The sequence below is a fragment of the Prunus avium genome, chromosome 2 (genome assembly GCF_965620075.1).
Source record: "Prunus avium chromosome 2, drPruAviu1.hap1.1, whole genome shotgun sequence".
Taxonomy (NCBI): Eukaryota; Viridiplantae; Streptophyta; class Magnoliopsida; order Rosales; family Rosaceae; genus Prunus; species Prunus avium.
The window spans coordinates 3,033,594-3,049,215 of NC_142285.1; the positions used below are offsets into that span (position 1 = coordinate 3,033,594).

The 15,622-nt window shown below is 37.4% G+C and overlaps 1 long non-coding RNA gene across 1 annotated transcript; it reads left to right on the top strand.

Annotated features, from left to right (window-relative positions):
- The first annotated feature begins 12,915 nt into the window (after window positions 1-12,915).
- On the top strand, window positions 12,916-13,508 carry LOC110772331 (uncharacterized). Its single transcript, XR_015833449.1, has 3 exons — window positions 12,916-13,001; window positions 13,175-13,283; window positions 13,391-13,508. It is a non-coding gene; the product is annotated as an uncharacterized LOC110772331 (long non-coding RNA).
- The last annotated feature ends 2,114 nt before the right edge of the window (window positions 13,509-15,622 follow it).

A 15,622-nucleotide genomic window follows, 5' to 3' on the forward strand; every position in this document is an offset into this window, starting at 1 on the left:
ATTTTGATACGTCAAACACATGTGCAAAGTTTGGACAAAAATATGTTTTATGCAGAAAACCAGCCACGAGCCCAACTTTGGAGCTGTTGTTCTCCTTTGTTTTAGCTCTTTAAAACCACTGCAAGTTTCACTTTTGGTTGGTCACAAAGTCTAGTACATAAAAACAGGGGGAATTTGCAATTTTTTTTTAAGAAGATGATGAACAGTAACTGCAGCCAAGCCTACTCGCATCTTCGGGTGAAGACGTGTGGTGGCTGTTTCGACAGCCTTTGACACTATATTTTTAGTCCATTCGACTTGATTTCTTAATCCGAGTCCGATGGTATATATTTTGAGTCAATTTGAAGTTGTGTGTCAATGCAGATTTTGTTTAAATTATCGGTTGTTGTGGGGCCTACGGGACCCAAATGGTAAATTTTGGATAACGGGTGTCATTGGCCTTGTTTTGGTGTTAACAGGGCATAGGACACAGTTTAATATTATTTTGGACGAGATTTGGCTGCTTTGGGCCCTGGGTTGGTTCTAGGGGTATTTTGGTCATTTTCACACAGAATCTTTGAAATGCATATAGTTGAGGCGTTAAGTTGAGGTTTACTGGTCTTAGGTGAAATAGAGTGAAGATTGCTTAATAATAATTTGGATTTGAATTTGTTTAGGAATTAGATCAAAAGTGTAGATTCGACAACTTTGAGAACTTTTGAAGGTAAATTTGGTACTTTAGCTAGCTAGATATGAGGTCGGGTTTCTTGATTTCCTGATGATTGGGCTATGTCACTTTTAATCTTGGTGCTTATATATAGTACTATAAACATGAATATTATTGTTGCGTTGCTTAGTGAATATTATTTGATGTTATGTGAATATTATTATTGATGTTTCTCTATGGATATTATTTGACATTGGGTGAATATTATTATTCATGTGATTAAGCCTGGAATATTATTGTTATTATCAGTATTATTATTCCACAGAGATAAATGATGTTGCGCTGGATTACATATATGTCATAAATACAATGGTGTTTAGGGTGTGTGTGTGTCGTTTGAGGTATATCAAAGGGGTGGGAGATGGCCTTAGATATATCTGAGTAAAAATGTGGAATATATTTAGGTGACGGGAGTAGGCTTTGAATATATTGAGGTGATAGGAGCAGGGTCTCTAATGGAAAGTGAAAGTTGAGAAATTCGTAAACAAAAGAAAAATGGGTTAAAGGACGGATGGGCACTAGTTCATATTTTAGGATATTCATAGCCACAATGATGAAATGCATTGTATGGGACATGCAGGCTTGTTGCCCTAAGGTATGAATTAGTGGAATTAGAAGGGAGTGAGTTCATGGCAACACCGCATAAGCAAATTTATTTATCTGGTTTGGTTGCAAAATTTATGCATCTTGTGTTGTTTGATACATGACACTTTGATTAACTGTGATAGTTGACCTTAAGGGGTTTGACGGTAGTTTACTGGGCATTAGAATGTTCGTACCCTAATAGATTGTGCAAGATTCAAGGCAAAGTTTGAGGAAGCGGATTTCAACCAAGCTACTAGGCATTTGTTGTTGATTTGTGTAATTAATATTTGTAAGTAGTCACAGTTTGATAAAGATCTTAGTGTGTATTTAACTACGAGCTACTACGACTTTGATTTTGTATTGTTAAGTAAATTTGTATGATTTATGACTCTATTTCTCATCATATCATGGTTGTAGAATTTTATTCTTATGACTATGGTATGACTCATATCCTGATTCGGAAATATTCCTTATTCTCGAATCGGGTCGTGACAAGGTGGTATCAGAGCCTAGGTATTAGATTCTTTGGGTAGAACTTGTGAAGTTGTGCAAAGGAACTGGAAATAGGCATGAATTTTAGAGTTGTAACAATATAGGTTTTGAGGGTCTCTATAAATTTTTGAGGAAAATCCAGTAATCGTTAGTACACAAGTACTTTTAAAATTAGATCGGTTATTGATATATGCAAGTACTTCTATTTCAGGAAAAGCGATCGTTAGCGTATTTATAGATTTACGTATTATAGTTATCAATATGCCCGAGGTTTTCTAGTTTTAAAATTAGAATTGTATTATACAAGGTTTTATAGTACTTAACTCACAAATTTGAAGGAAATGAAACCAATGAATTTGAAGATGTTGGGAAAATTAGATGATGGTTAAAATTTTGTGAGGATTGAATCATTTTTTTCAAAATTAATGTGGTGTTGCATGGGAATGATCACTATAGGCTTGACTTGAAGGGTAGTGTGCGTAATGTAAATCATTGTTGTTTTTATGAGTTTAAGTGGTTATCGGATACATATATACAAATTTAAGAATTTAAATTCGTCAATTTTAGCATTAGTCAAATTTGATTTGGTTTGGATTTTTTACTTAAAGATTGGAGAGTGGCTGGATGTCAAGGAATAAGTTGAGGAGTTGAAATGTTAATTGATTATGTTGAATATGTTTAAGTATTGTTAAAGCCAAAGGTTGTGATATTTTGGAAACACATGCTAGTAGATTGTCCCATGAGTATTGGGAAAAGAAAAAAAAAAGTATATGTGGTGATTACTTTGGACAATAATGTTAATAATTGAAGTAGCATTGTGCAATAACTAGACTATCCATAGATACGTATGGAAAATTATGGACAGTAGCATTGTTGGAATATATGGTGGTTTGAGATTTCAAGGAAGATTGTGTGTACCATTGTTGGACGATTCCGAGGGAGAGATATTGAATAAAGTTCACCATTCTCAGTATAGGGTACTTACGAGGATCACTAAGTTATATAAGAACTTGAAAAAATAATGGTGTAATTAGATTCGGTTTCAAATGATTAAGTTGAAACGATTGATAGTTATTACATCAAAGTGAATGATGATAATTGAATTAGAATGTTGAAATTAAACTGTTGATACGTTTTGAGTCTCATGTAGGTTTTAATTAAGTTTCTTGGATGTGTGATTTCGAAGGATGGAGGTTCAATGGATACTCCCAAATTGGAAGCAGTGTTGAATTAATGTCAGAATACTGTGGTGATTGAGATTCGTAGTTTCCTGGAATTGGGTAAATATTGTATATGGTGAGTTAGCCTATGAAGTCTAATTTTGGTGTTACTTAGCATAGAGAATGGAAGAAAATTTTGACAAATATTGAGTATGATTTGGAAATTTTATTTGAGAATTATTGCTAAGCCTAAAAAACTGTGGTTTTAGCTAAGTAAAAATCGGTATTAAACATGGAAAACGGTGTTGATGATTATAGAGTACATGTGTTGCTTGAAACAATTAGGCTTTGGAGAGGGAGTCTGATTAATACTTTTGGAGATGCATTTAGGTAAACAAATGATTTTATGGTTGTAAGAAGTGTATAAATGGGAGGATCCCTATAATGAAATCATTAAGATAACTCGAATGCAATTGGAGAAAAGATTGTAAGTTTTGGTGATTAGTTACTTAGGAATATGATTTCAAATTTGGTTGATTAAGTGACTTGGGTTTTTAGTTCTGTGTGGGTGGTATTGTTATGATTCTTCATAAAGGAATGAAATTATTTTAGATTTGGGGATGATCCATAAACAAAGATGCATGTGGAAAAGAAAATGGAGTTAATAATGCTAAGTTGAAATTTCTTGTAAATACTTAAGAAAGAAATATTGATATTAATGACATTAAGTTTGGAAGATTCTAGTTGATTAAAGTTACGAAATGGAACATTTTTTAGGGGGCAAATGATAACACCTTAGTTCAGGGGGCATTGCAGTAATTTCTGTACTTTATTTTTTGTTGCTATGTATATTTACATATATAGATATGAAAGGATTACAAGCTTTGTGGTAAAAGGAATGCTTACAAATTTCTTTTTAAGTGACTATGAAATGGGATTATAAGGTAACTTTGGATGATCTGTGCATGGTTTTTAGAGATATGAAAACAAATTAATGTGGGCATTGTAATCAAATCATTTTGAAAACATTGGTGATCACTTATCAGATATTTTGTATCAAAGTTGAAAGTTCAGCTCTTGAGGTATAAGAACATGTTGATGGTATATATGAATTAAATAGGCTTTGAAATATGTATGATGATTCCCGGTGATGAATATTGAAAATACATATGGGTGAATGTAATTAGTTCTTCTAGTTAGGTTGGACATGACTAAGTTCTTAACAGGTTAAGGTTTTGAAGATCAGTAGGTGCTAGGAATGAATTTGAAACTTGCCAAGTATTATAATGTACATTCTTGTGTCTTGAGATAGAGTATGGTATATCTAAAATCTAAGTTATATGTTAAGTGATCAGATTAAAGAGATCATGATACATACATATGGAGGATTTCAAAGATATAATGATTCAAAGGAAGAAGAATGTTTGCGGAATTGAGAGTATGAAATGAGAACCAGACAACCCAATTCATACGAGGAGTAAAGTACTTAAATTTGAGGATGAATTTTCTTTTAAGGAGGGTAGGATGTAATACCCCAAAAAAAAAAGAGTGGACTTTCTTATTTCAATGGGAAAAAAAAAAAAAATTATGGTGAAGAATAATTTGACAGCTTTATTTCTAGTTTCAAGCTTACCAATTTGATTTTGAGTCAGTCACCAACGGCAGTGATTAATTCCCTTAAGCTAGAAACATTGTGAGCTGGGTAAATATTAAATCAATTAATTTTGAGTCTTGGATCAAATTACCATTGGTGGTAATTAATTTCCAATTTGTCAAAATAACTTTGGGTGATTGATTTAATTTTACCCCACCTGTTTTTGAATACTATGGACTATTCTCTATTTTTAGAAAATAAGGCCCATACACTATTTGTAGAGAAAGCCCGATAGTCAATGGGGCTAGCACGTATAATTTAGGCACAAACAATGCCCCTCTAAGTCTGAATCGTTTTGTTAAAAATGATTTTCAAACTTAATGATAAACCCATTTAATGATGCGCGCCATTTTGTTCCATTACTTTAGCTCACATCTGTTCATTGATTGGATGGTTTGGGAAAGTGGGTATTAACGGCTACGTAATTTTGGGCATCTCTTCTCCTCCCACAATCTCCTTCCTTCAGATTATAAAACTAATTTCTTCATTGTTTGACGAAATCATCAAACCTAAGTTCTTTAAACTCTCGATTAATCCCAAAATTTCTTGACTTCCTTGAAAATTTTCAAACCTCTCCTCAATTCTGCCTGAAATTTATGATGGCCTCCCCAAAAACTCGTGCTAGAAGCTCTTTTTCTTCATTCCCTCCTCCTCATATCTCAGGCGAAGGTGTCGACAAACATGCTATTGAGATTAGAAGCAAGCTTCATACATATTCTAAGAAGAATTTGGATGCAAATATCCTTCATTTGCTTGGAAATGCTCTCGTTCTGGGTCCTGTCTGGTTTAGGAAAGTTCTTGAGGATATGGCCAAGCTTTTTAAGGAAGATGTCGAAGTTCCACTCTGCCATTGTAATCATTCTCTAACATTTCATTCCTGGGTCATCAAGAATCTGAGCAGATCATACCCTTCCAGTAAAGGGAGGAATAGTTGTGTGAAGTGGTCAGACTGGATTGACCGACTCTCTCTCCAAGGTATGAATGCCATTGGAAGAAAGCTGGTATTTATGATGCTTTGATTTTGTCCAAGCACTCAATTAATACAGATGAAAACCTGCTAGCTGCTGCTATGAGTTTTTGGTATTCTTCTACAAACACTTTCGACTTCCGTGTTGGTCCTAGGATATATTCCATTCTAAAACTCATGTATTTGATCGCGTTCAGTGTACTTCTTCTCCTGCAAGCACCTACACATATATCTTGGTGTCATTACACTTAATGACTTGATACCTCATTATTCTCTACATATAGAGAAGATATTATGTGTACTGGTCTTGGCGGAATATCAATGTCAAATTGATACTCCTATGACCAGGAACATGTTTAGAATTAGGGATCATGATAAGTTTCGGTGTATGCAATCTCATTACATAGTTTTCATATCCACTTATATATTCCTAAGACTTTAGTTGTTTTGTATTTCATAAGATAACATGATCATGAATTAAAACAATTGATTTTGCCCATAAATAACTTAAATAAGTCATTACATAAGATTTCCTTAACAGTAACTATTACATAATTAGTTGGATTTAAGGGCATATTTTTACACACAAACAACTAAAAATCCATATTTTCTTCAAACCATAGCAAGAGAAAGGTATAGGATTTTACCAGAAGATATTAGAGGTCATATGATTATATTAGTGTTGAGGCCCAAAATATCCACAGTTGGGCCTGAATAAATTTCTGGCCCAATACGACACATAACTTGGGAAGAAACCCAATTTGGGTACCCAAGAGTTCATCATATACGCTTGCACACACGCCAGGCCAAGCAAATAAGTAACACGCCACGCTACAAGCTTAAGTGAGCCCAAGCCACGCGAATGCCTGGGGCTTGCTAAGCGGGTTGTGGTATGGATGGTTACGAGTTTTCATGAGGCCCATTGATGAGCCGAGAAATGGAAGTTTTGGGCTGCTTAGGAGCTCCGAAACTCAAGCCCATTTCTTGAGCCCAAATATGTGGGTAAGCATAAAGGAGAGAAAATAGCCCATTACTTTAGAAAAGATAGCCTATCACTTTGGGAAGTTGGTCCATCCCTTTAGTAAACTAGCCCATTACCTTAAAGAATGGCCCAAGTGACCAACAAAATATATGAAAGTCTCCAGCACATGGCTGGAGACAAAACCATGACAAAAGCCAAAAGCCACTCACATCTGCAGGCTGCTAGAATCTCCAGCACATGGCCAAACACAAACCCAACGCAAGCCATCATAAAAACCAAGGAATACTTGAGCAAAACACCCTTCAAACCAGTGTACATACCCATTTCTTTTCCCCCATTAGATCTAGCTATAGAAGAGGGGAGAAAAAAAGGAAGAAAGATTGTTGAAAATAAGAGTCTTGTTGCGTAGATTCAGCTGCACCAAAATGGATTAAGCTGCATCCTCAACTTATGATACTCGCAAGTGCACGAGCCGTTCGGTAGTATAGCGTATGTAAGTGCGAGGTCGATCCCACGAGGATTGGTGATTGAATGATTCAATTCATTTTCCCTACACAAAATAGAAATGAAAAAGAAAGGAAATAAATAAAACAAGGAAGAAAGAAAATAACTAACTCAAGTAGATAAGTTCCCAAGTTCAATTAGATTAATGGATTGATTCTAGCTAAAGTATGATTAAGCCATGGTGTGTGGTCATAACCTTGTGTTCCTAATTCCCTAATTTGATCATTTGTTGTCTAACCTAAAATTAAGCATTAGGAACCCATTAAGCATAGAAGAACAATTTAAACAACCAAGCATGTATCTAATCCCTGTTGTCGAATGTCCATACATACTCTTCCTATTCATAGTTCAATTCGAATTAAAGCATGGTGTATACTCTTAATTCAAACCAAGATAGCTAACATGCAAGCCTAAATGGTGATCAATCATTCAAACTAGCATATTAACTTATAAGCATAATGAATAAGAACATGAACCATAATTGAAACTTGGAAACTAATCAAACTTGAAAAACTAAAGAAAATAATTTACATAATGAAAAGTAAAGTGGAACTAAGAAAAACTTAAGGAGAATTTCAGCACAAATATTTCATTACAACAATTGAAAACTAGAAAATGAAACTAAGAGAATTTGAGGGAGAGAAGGGAAGGGAGCTCTAGAGAAGTGTTTGAGAGCTCCCCCCCTTGGGGTGTGTTTACAAGCTTAGAGAACTTCCCTATTTATAGGCCTAGGGGAAGTGAAAATCTGAATTCAATATGGCTAATGCATACAACACTTGTTTTATAAAATCTGAAATGGTTGATGCACTTATATTAGAAAATCTAAATTGGGTGATGCACTTGTATTAGAAAATCTTGAATTGGTTGATGCACTTCACCAATAGATCCCACCAGCAGCCCTAGCTCATCTTCATGTCACCATGACCAAGCTTCCAACCAGAAATGATAGCTCATACCTAGCTCACCATGACCAAGCATCCAACCAGCACATGCTGAGGTCAGCATGACCAGCAACTTCAAGGGCTTACAACTTGGGCTTCTCTTAATCAAATTAGGACTTTAAGCACTCGAAATTGAAGTTCAGAATGTCTTCTTTCCAACCATATGTTATTTGGGCCAATCCAAGGTCGGAGGAAGAAGTTAAGGCCGAAACAAATTGCTAACTCATTTTCCGCGCTGATAAGATCCATCCTGAGCATGGTTCTGTGTTTGCTAGTTAACAGACTCCAGATTTATCCAATGGGGCTGAATTGTGGATATGTTATAGTACACACCCATTGGAACAACTTTCATGAAGAATTCTGCCTCATCCGAGCTGTGTAGGTTGCTGAAACAAAGCTTGCAATATGACCTACGGAACTGGACTGGTAGGGGGCTGTAGCCAAAATGAGTTTGTCTTTTAAGCTCTTCATCCATTCATCCAAATTAGGCCTTAACATGCTTGAATTGCATGAATTATGCTCTCTTGCTCTATTTGCCTACAAAACACACAAAGGGAGGCAAATAACTTAGAAATCTAAGAAACTAAGCAAAAGAAGTAAATAAATAGGGCATGTATATGTATGAAATTATGAGCTTAACAAGTCTCCCACTGAAACAGCTGCGGGAAAAGGGCCCTGAGCTCCCAAAAATCATTGATTTTGTGCAAATGGGCAGAGTGGATTTCACCAAAATAGGAGGATTGAAGAGATGAGGGGAGAAAGGAAGGGAAAGACTTAGCCAAATTAGATAGAAACCATTAGGGTTTCTTGGAAAATAGTAGCTTCCAGTGCCTATAAAAAAAAGCATTTCCTACCCATTATCACAACCCACATCTAGAGAGCACGCTTCATCTCTCATCTTTGAAACTTTGCAATTTCATGCTTGTTGCATTCCTAAAAGGACACAAATTAATGTGCAAACAACCAATTAAAAATACCCGCAAGTGCACGAATCTATTGAAGTATAGATTATGTAAGTACGGGGTCGATCCCACGAAGAACTTGTCGGCTCCCTATAAGTTCTAATTTGAGTACGTAAAGAACACTTAATTGACACACCACAAATACGCAAATGCAAAATGGAAACTAAAAATAAGTAAAGAAGTGCAAAAGAAATGAAACAACACAAGAAAACTAAAGAAAAACACAAACAGCATTTTCTATCGCCATTTTATCACCTGTGAACAGTACCGTGAACACTGAACAGTGACATAAACAGTGCCGTGAACAGTGAACAGTGACGACCGGTCGTTTTTGGGCAGATTCGTTTCTCTATTTTTCAGTTTCAACCTCTGTCCAGTGTTTTGCCTATAACTTTCCAACCGTACGTCGAAAATTCACGTTCTTTATACGGTTGGATTCAGAACAGAAAATGCAAGAATACAACGCGGACCAAAAGTCCAAAACAATTACGGAAACAAATAAACTTCAGTAACAAAGACACACCACGTGTCGAACTCACAACTCACACACACATTGGGGGGGGTTTTGATTTGTTTCAAGTGACCTATTTCTATTGCATGAAAGTAAATGGACTTTGAATTTAAATGAGAAAGGCAGAGATGAATTATCAAATTGTGAAATTAAAATGTAACAAACACTAGGGTTTCGGAATCCACCCTAAACAATTCTACCAATGTTCATGGATACTCAAGTGATGAACTCTAAACGTGTTGATGAAAATGTTCGCAATCAAGACCATGGGTCGTGGCTCAAGACGCATTGATTCTCTCTAATATACGTAAAGTGCATGGTTCGTGCTACAATACTTGTGCTCTCCTCATAACCGAACCTAGGTATGGTTCGTACTTCGATTCGATTACAAGGAAAACCCATTAAGTTCAAAGAGAATATGAACATCACAAGAATCCTAATAGCATGGTGTTTACATTAGGTATTCAAGAAACCAATTCACATGGATGGTTCTTACTCCATCCATCTATTGCTTAGGAAAACATGAAGATACACATAATCCCAACAATCTCAAGAGGCATGCTTTCAAAGATGGCCAACCAAGGAAAAACACACATCAAGGATAGATTAATTTGGTGAATTGGAATTCATCAACAATATTTAGAAATTCATACACTCAAACATCAAAACAATAAGGTAATCATGTTTAGAGCTTCAACCTAAGCCCTAGCTATGGAGTTTAGTTGCTCATACTTATTCCAAATACAAACTCAAAATAAAATTAGAAAGAGTTTACAGATTTTCAGAAAATGATGAAAGCTTCAAGATCATCAATGGTGGAAGTCTTCTTCTCCACTTTTCTTGGCTGCACCTTGGCTTTCTCTTAGCTCCAACTCTCCAAAATCTGCTCTCAATGTGTAGACTGATGGAATAGCCTCTCTCTCCCGTTGCAAAACTCCCCCAAATCAGATTGCCCTTTGACTTCTCCTCCCTCTCTCCTCCTTTCCAGCTTTTACCTTTTAATATAAAACTACCACCTTTGATAAAGCCTTAGCCCATTGTCCCCTTGCCATCATGAAGCTTTGTCCTCACAAAGATGCCAATTGCTTCAGAAATTATCTCAAAGCTAAGGTAACTTCTTGTTACCAAGAGTTATGGTAACAAGAAAATCAAAATAACACAAAGGAGGTAAAAGCTGGCCAAGTTCGGATTTCCAGAGCTGTGGTAACATGCTGGATTGGTTGGATAGGAAATACTTGTCCAATGGAGCTCAAATTTGGATATGTTATAGTTAACATCCATTGGAACATGTCTCGTGAAGATCTTCACCTCATCCGAGCACCGGAGCATGCTGATCCGAGGCCAAGAAGTTGACCTACGAAAATGAACAAAAACAGAATTTATCACTAATAATGCACTTTTAGCTCATTTTCATTATAACTAAGGTAAAACCTATTAAAACACAAAAAAGAAGTAAAAAGCTATAAAATGTCAAGAACTAACTCAAAATAAGAGGTGAATAACATGAAAAATCATGTGTAAAAATGAACCGAACAATGCTCAATTCATCTTCCTTCTCCTTAGTTTTCCCTCTTGGTAGGCTGTACTAACACTTGACAGAGCCTCTGTCAAGCTATCGGAAAAACACCCATTGCCTTCATCTCTCTGTCCCCCTCTTTCTCCTCAACGAATCCTCTTAGAATCCATTCCCCCATGCCTTAAAAACTCTGTTTCTCATAGGAAGTCGCAGCCATTTCTCTCTTTCATGCTAAACTCATGAATGCTTAGCTCACATGCCACAAGCTTCTCATGCCAAGCCAAGAATTTATCTGTAAGCTGTTGTTATTTTTGTTGGTGAAGGTAACCAAGGTGTTTCCTAAGGCTTCACTATCCTTTCGAAGCATTCTTGGGGCTTGATCTTCGAACTCAGGTTCAAGGGGCAATTTCATCCATTTTGCTATTTACGGGCAGCCCAGACCCGTAGTAACTGCCGAAAGAAAAAAGCCCATACAATTAGAATATGAGAAAAACACACCCCTTCAATTATATATCCAAGCATTTCTTTTTAATTTGAAAAATAATCTACAACATCGTATCAAAATAATTACTAAAAGTTGTTCTCATTATACTATTTATTTAGTTAGCATTAACATGGTAGACTATAGAGAACTACATTTAGAGCATAACTAGAAAACCTATTCAATTACTCCAAAATTATTAGCATTAACATGGTAGAATATAGAGAACTACATTTAGAGCATAAGCAGAAAACCTACTCAATTACTCCAAGATTATTAGCAGTGTATGGTTACTTAAGTCAACTTTATGTTGAAAGTAGCGATCACTTGTCTTAATTTTCTTCCAAACTAAAAGAAGTAATAGATTTTGATCTCCCTCTCTGGAAAAATGTAAAATTAGATTTCACTAATATACTTCTAGAATAGTTTAAAGATAATTTTTACCTATATTGAGCATGACACAATATAATTATTTCTCATGATGAGTTGCTTAGTTCCAATAAGCAGGCTATTAAAAAATACAAATGAGCAATATTAGCTAAGATAATGACAACTCATACTGGAACAGCTTGGGAGAAGAAGCAATACATAAGATAGACAATATTGATGGAAGCATAATGAAGCCATAGAAGCATATGCATGAAGTTCATGTGAAGAGATCATCCCAGCAACAATCCAAATATATAGAAAGCAAGAAGAAGTAATCCAATTCTTTGGCTCCATATGACAAGTAAGAACCAAGACTTTTGGCACCATATGAAAATAAGGAAAACTCATTAAGCAGTCTAAAAATAAATAAAGGCATTTTTGTCCAACCACTACAAAATACATATGTATATGTTCTTTTGAATGAATATAGCCTCGAATGGGCTGAATCCTAATGGCCCGTTTGGTTCATGGGAAAGGAGATTTGGGGATGGGAAATCAATTGCTTTCTCATATTTGGTAAGTTCAGGCATGTGAAATGATTGCCTGGCACATGGGAAAGTAGGAGGGAAAGTGAAGCCCTCCTCCCAACTTGGGTTTTGTTTTCCCTCCTCATGAGAAAGTTTGGGAAAATGAGCCAACATTCAATGAACATTTTTCATGACCATTTTGTCCCCATTAACAATTTAAAATTACAGTATATCATTAAATGTACTCTTTTTTTATTTGATTTAATATGGGTAGAATTGGAAAATTATACAAACTTTGTTTTTCATTCTTATTCAAAACAAACATGGGAAATGAAATAAAATGAAATCTCTCAGTTACTTTTTTGACATTACTACACGTGGGAAATGATTTTCCCTCAAATCCATTCCGTGAACAAAAGGGCTAAAGCCCAAATAAAAAACCAATTGGCACTCAACCGGCTAGTAAAAACGAAAGGAAAGGAAACAGAGCAGGGTTTTAGAGGGTTTTAACCTTTGACAACAAACGTCTTCCCTTCCCTTTGTCTGTGTGTTAAGTCTTAACAACTAGAACCCTTCAACAAGGCATCGGCCATGGGCGTTGCACAAGACTCCTCGGCCGACCCTCCAAAGAACAGCAAGCAAAAGTACTCTCTCTCTCTCTCTCTCTCTCTCTCTCTCTCTCTCTCTCTCTATATATATATATATATATATATATATCTTGTACAAATTGTTATTTATTGATTATCAATAACAGTTTCTGGCAAGCGTTTAGGGCTTGGTGTGATTCTAATTTTCGATCTCTTACTATTCAAATTAGGTCTAATGATGGAAAGCAAATTCCTCATTCGGCCATTGATAAGGAATTCCTTGCCGCTCCTATCAAATCTGCCACGGACAAATTCGCACTTCTGCCGGAGTTTCTAAAGGTTTGAATACTGTCAGATATTTATTTCTAAATATTGGTATTGTTGTTATTGCCATCGTTGCTATTGTTATTATTTGCATTCGGTAGTTTAAAAGAATTCATATATAGGTGAGAGGGCTGGTAAAGCAACATTTGGACTCGTTTAATTACTTTGTGAACACGGGAATCAAGAAAATTGTTCGTGCCAATGATCGGATTGTGTCTGGCGTCGATCCAAGTATTTACCTTAGGTTGAGTACTTTTTTTTATTGATTTTTCTTATGGTTCGGATTGTGTCTGGGCGTGCCAAATTATGTTTCCCTCTTTTCGGCCGGGTAGGCCGATTGAAGGGGTTGTTTTTGTTTTTGAAATATGACTAAATAAGCTTGTTGCAGGTTCCCCAAAGCCGGCGGAGCATCCTTCCTCTTCTCACTCGGTCGGGGATGTGCAATCGGCCATCACTTCATCCGCCGCTCCGGTAAACTTATATCTCTGCATTTTTCATTCATTTAATTTCGAAGGGCAAAAACTCACCATTGTGCCCAAAAATGTAGGAAACTCAACCTTCCACCCTTGAGAAGGGAATTGGGGCGCAAGTCATGACTTCGATGGGCGAGGATGAGGTAAATCCATCTCCTTAGTCATTTGAATTTTCTCTTACTTCTTTTGTGCTTACAATATTTTTGAACTTAGTCGGCCGAGATCAATACCACGGGGTACCCGGAGGATGTTTCCATGGGGTCACACGAGATTTGTCCCATGCCCGATGATCACGCCCATGAGCACGTGGCAGAGCTGACTGAGGAAGACTTCCTACACACTCCGAACTCTCAGGTTCATTGAAATTTCATACTTTTAAAATTTCTTCTACACTTGCCCCCAATTCCTTAATTCCAATGTTTGGACATGTTAGCGGGCCATTTTTGGCCTTGAACTTTCTTCGGTCGACACCACGGCCATTGAGGCCGAACTTCAGCCCATTTTTGCCATGAGCTCGGACACTTTCTTGACTCGAGGCGCCCCGAAGTGGCCCAACTTTTCAGGTGATCTTACTCTCCCTTAATATTTTTTCAAAGCTTTATGTTTGTTAGAGAGGGCACCATGATGCAAGGTTGGGCATTCCAATCCTTTGGACTTTCTTGGGCCACCTCAACTTCTTTGGCCCCTTCCATTTGCACTATGGACTCAACCTCATCGAACACATCTCTGTCCATAAAATTAGGTTGATCCGGCTGAGCTTCGAAAATAATGGGAGTGTAACAACCATGGCATTTACCTCGTCAAAGTCTCCAAACTTTACTTTGACCTTGCCCGCTCTTAGCTCGTTCTCAAACTTGGCCATCTCTTCATTGCTTCTTTCTCTAAGTGCTCCATAGCTTCCTCCGACAAATCCTCTAAGTATTCGCCGTCCGCATACTCCTCATCCCCATAAAGCTTTTCGTCTTTGGCCGCCAAACCTTCGAGATTTTCCAAGGGCTCATTAGCTTCTTCCTCGGCCGTGTGCTCGGCCTCTTCTTCCACCACATTAGTTTCGGCGTCGACCATAACTTGGTCTTCTTCCGCCCTAGGTTCACTTACTGTCTTATGGGGCTCATCCCCAACTTCTTGGACCATGTTTTGGTCATTTTCTTCTTTCTTCTCAACCTTGGTGGGCTGAGCCACTTTGGTCACGATCGGGGCCTTAGCGACCGGAGGCTTGACTTTTGGTGGAGCCGTCCTTGCCTTTTGAACCTTAAGACGCTTATCTCCTCTCTTCTTGGTCGGCTCACTAACTTCCATTTTAGAGTTATTTGCCTCAGAAGTCCCAGTCAAATGGGCCTCCAATTCCGAGATTGGCTCTTCCGGGGCCGTTACCACGACTCGGCCATTTACCCATTCTAGACGTATTTTCATTTCCTCGGCCGCGGCTGCCTCCAAGGAAGCGACAGCATCGGCTTTGGCCAATTCCAACTCCTCCAATCAAAGTTTCTCCCGAAACTCGACCAATCGGTCAAGTTGAGCTTGCCTTTTGTCCGCCCAATCTAACTCCGCCTTGCAAGTGGTAGCATATTGTCTTTGAGCCCTTCTCGTTTGAGTCTTGCTTAAAGGCACCGGTGGGAGTTTTGGGCCTCTGCTTCTATACCATTGGCCCGCCTTTGTGTTTGGCACCTTGAAAGTTGGGACACCATTACCGTCCGCGGGGCGGGGTCTTGACACATAGGCCACATCTCGACTCTTGCCTTCTCCCACCGAAATCCACATGCTTCGGCTTTGGCTTGAGTCTGGTGAATCAATGTCCTCATACCTTAGAGGGGCATGTTGATTTCTCCTCTTCGGCTGATATCTCGGCCTCTCGTACCTATCTTGGTACTCATGCAATGG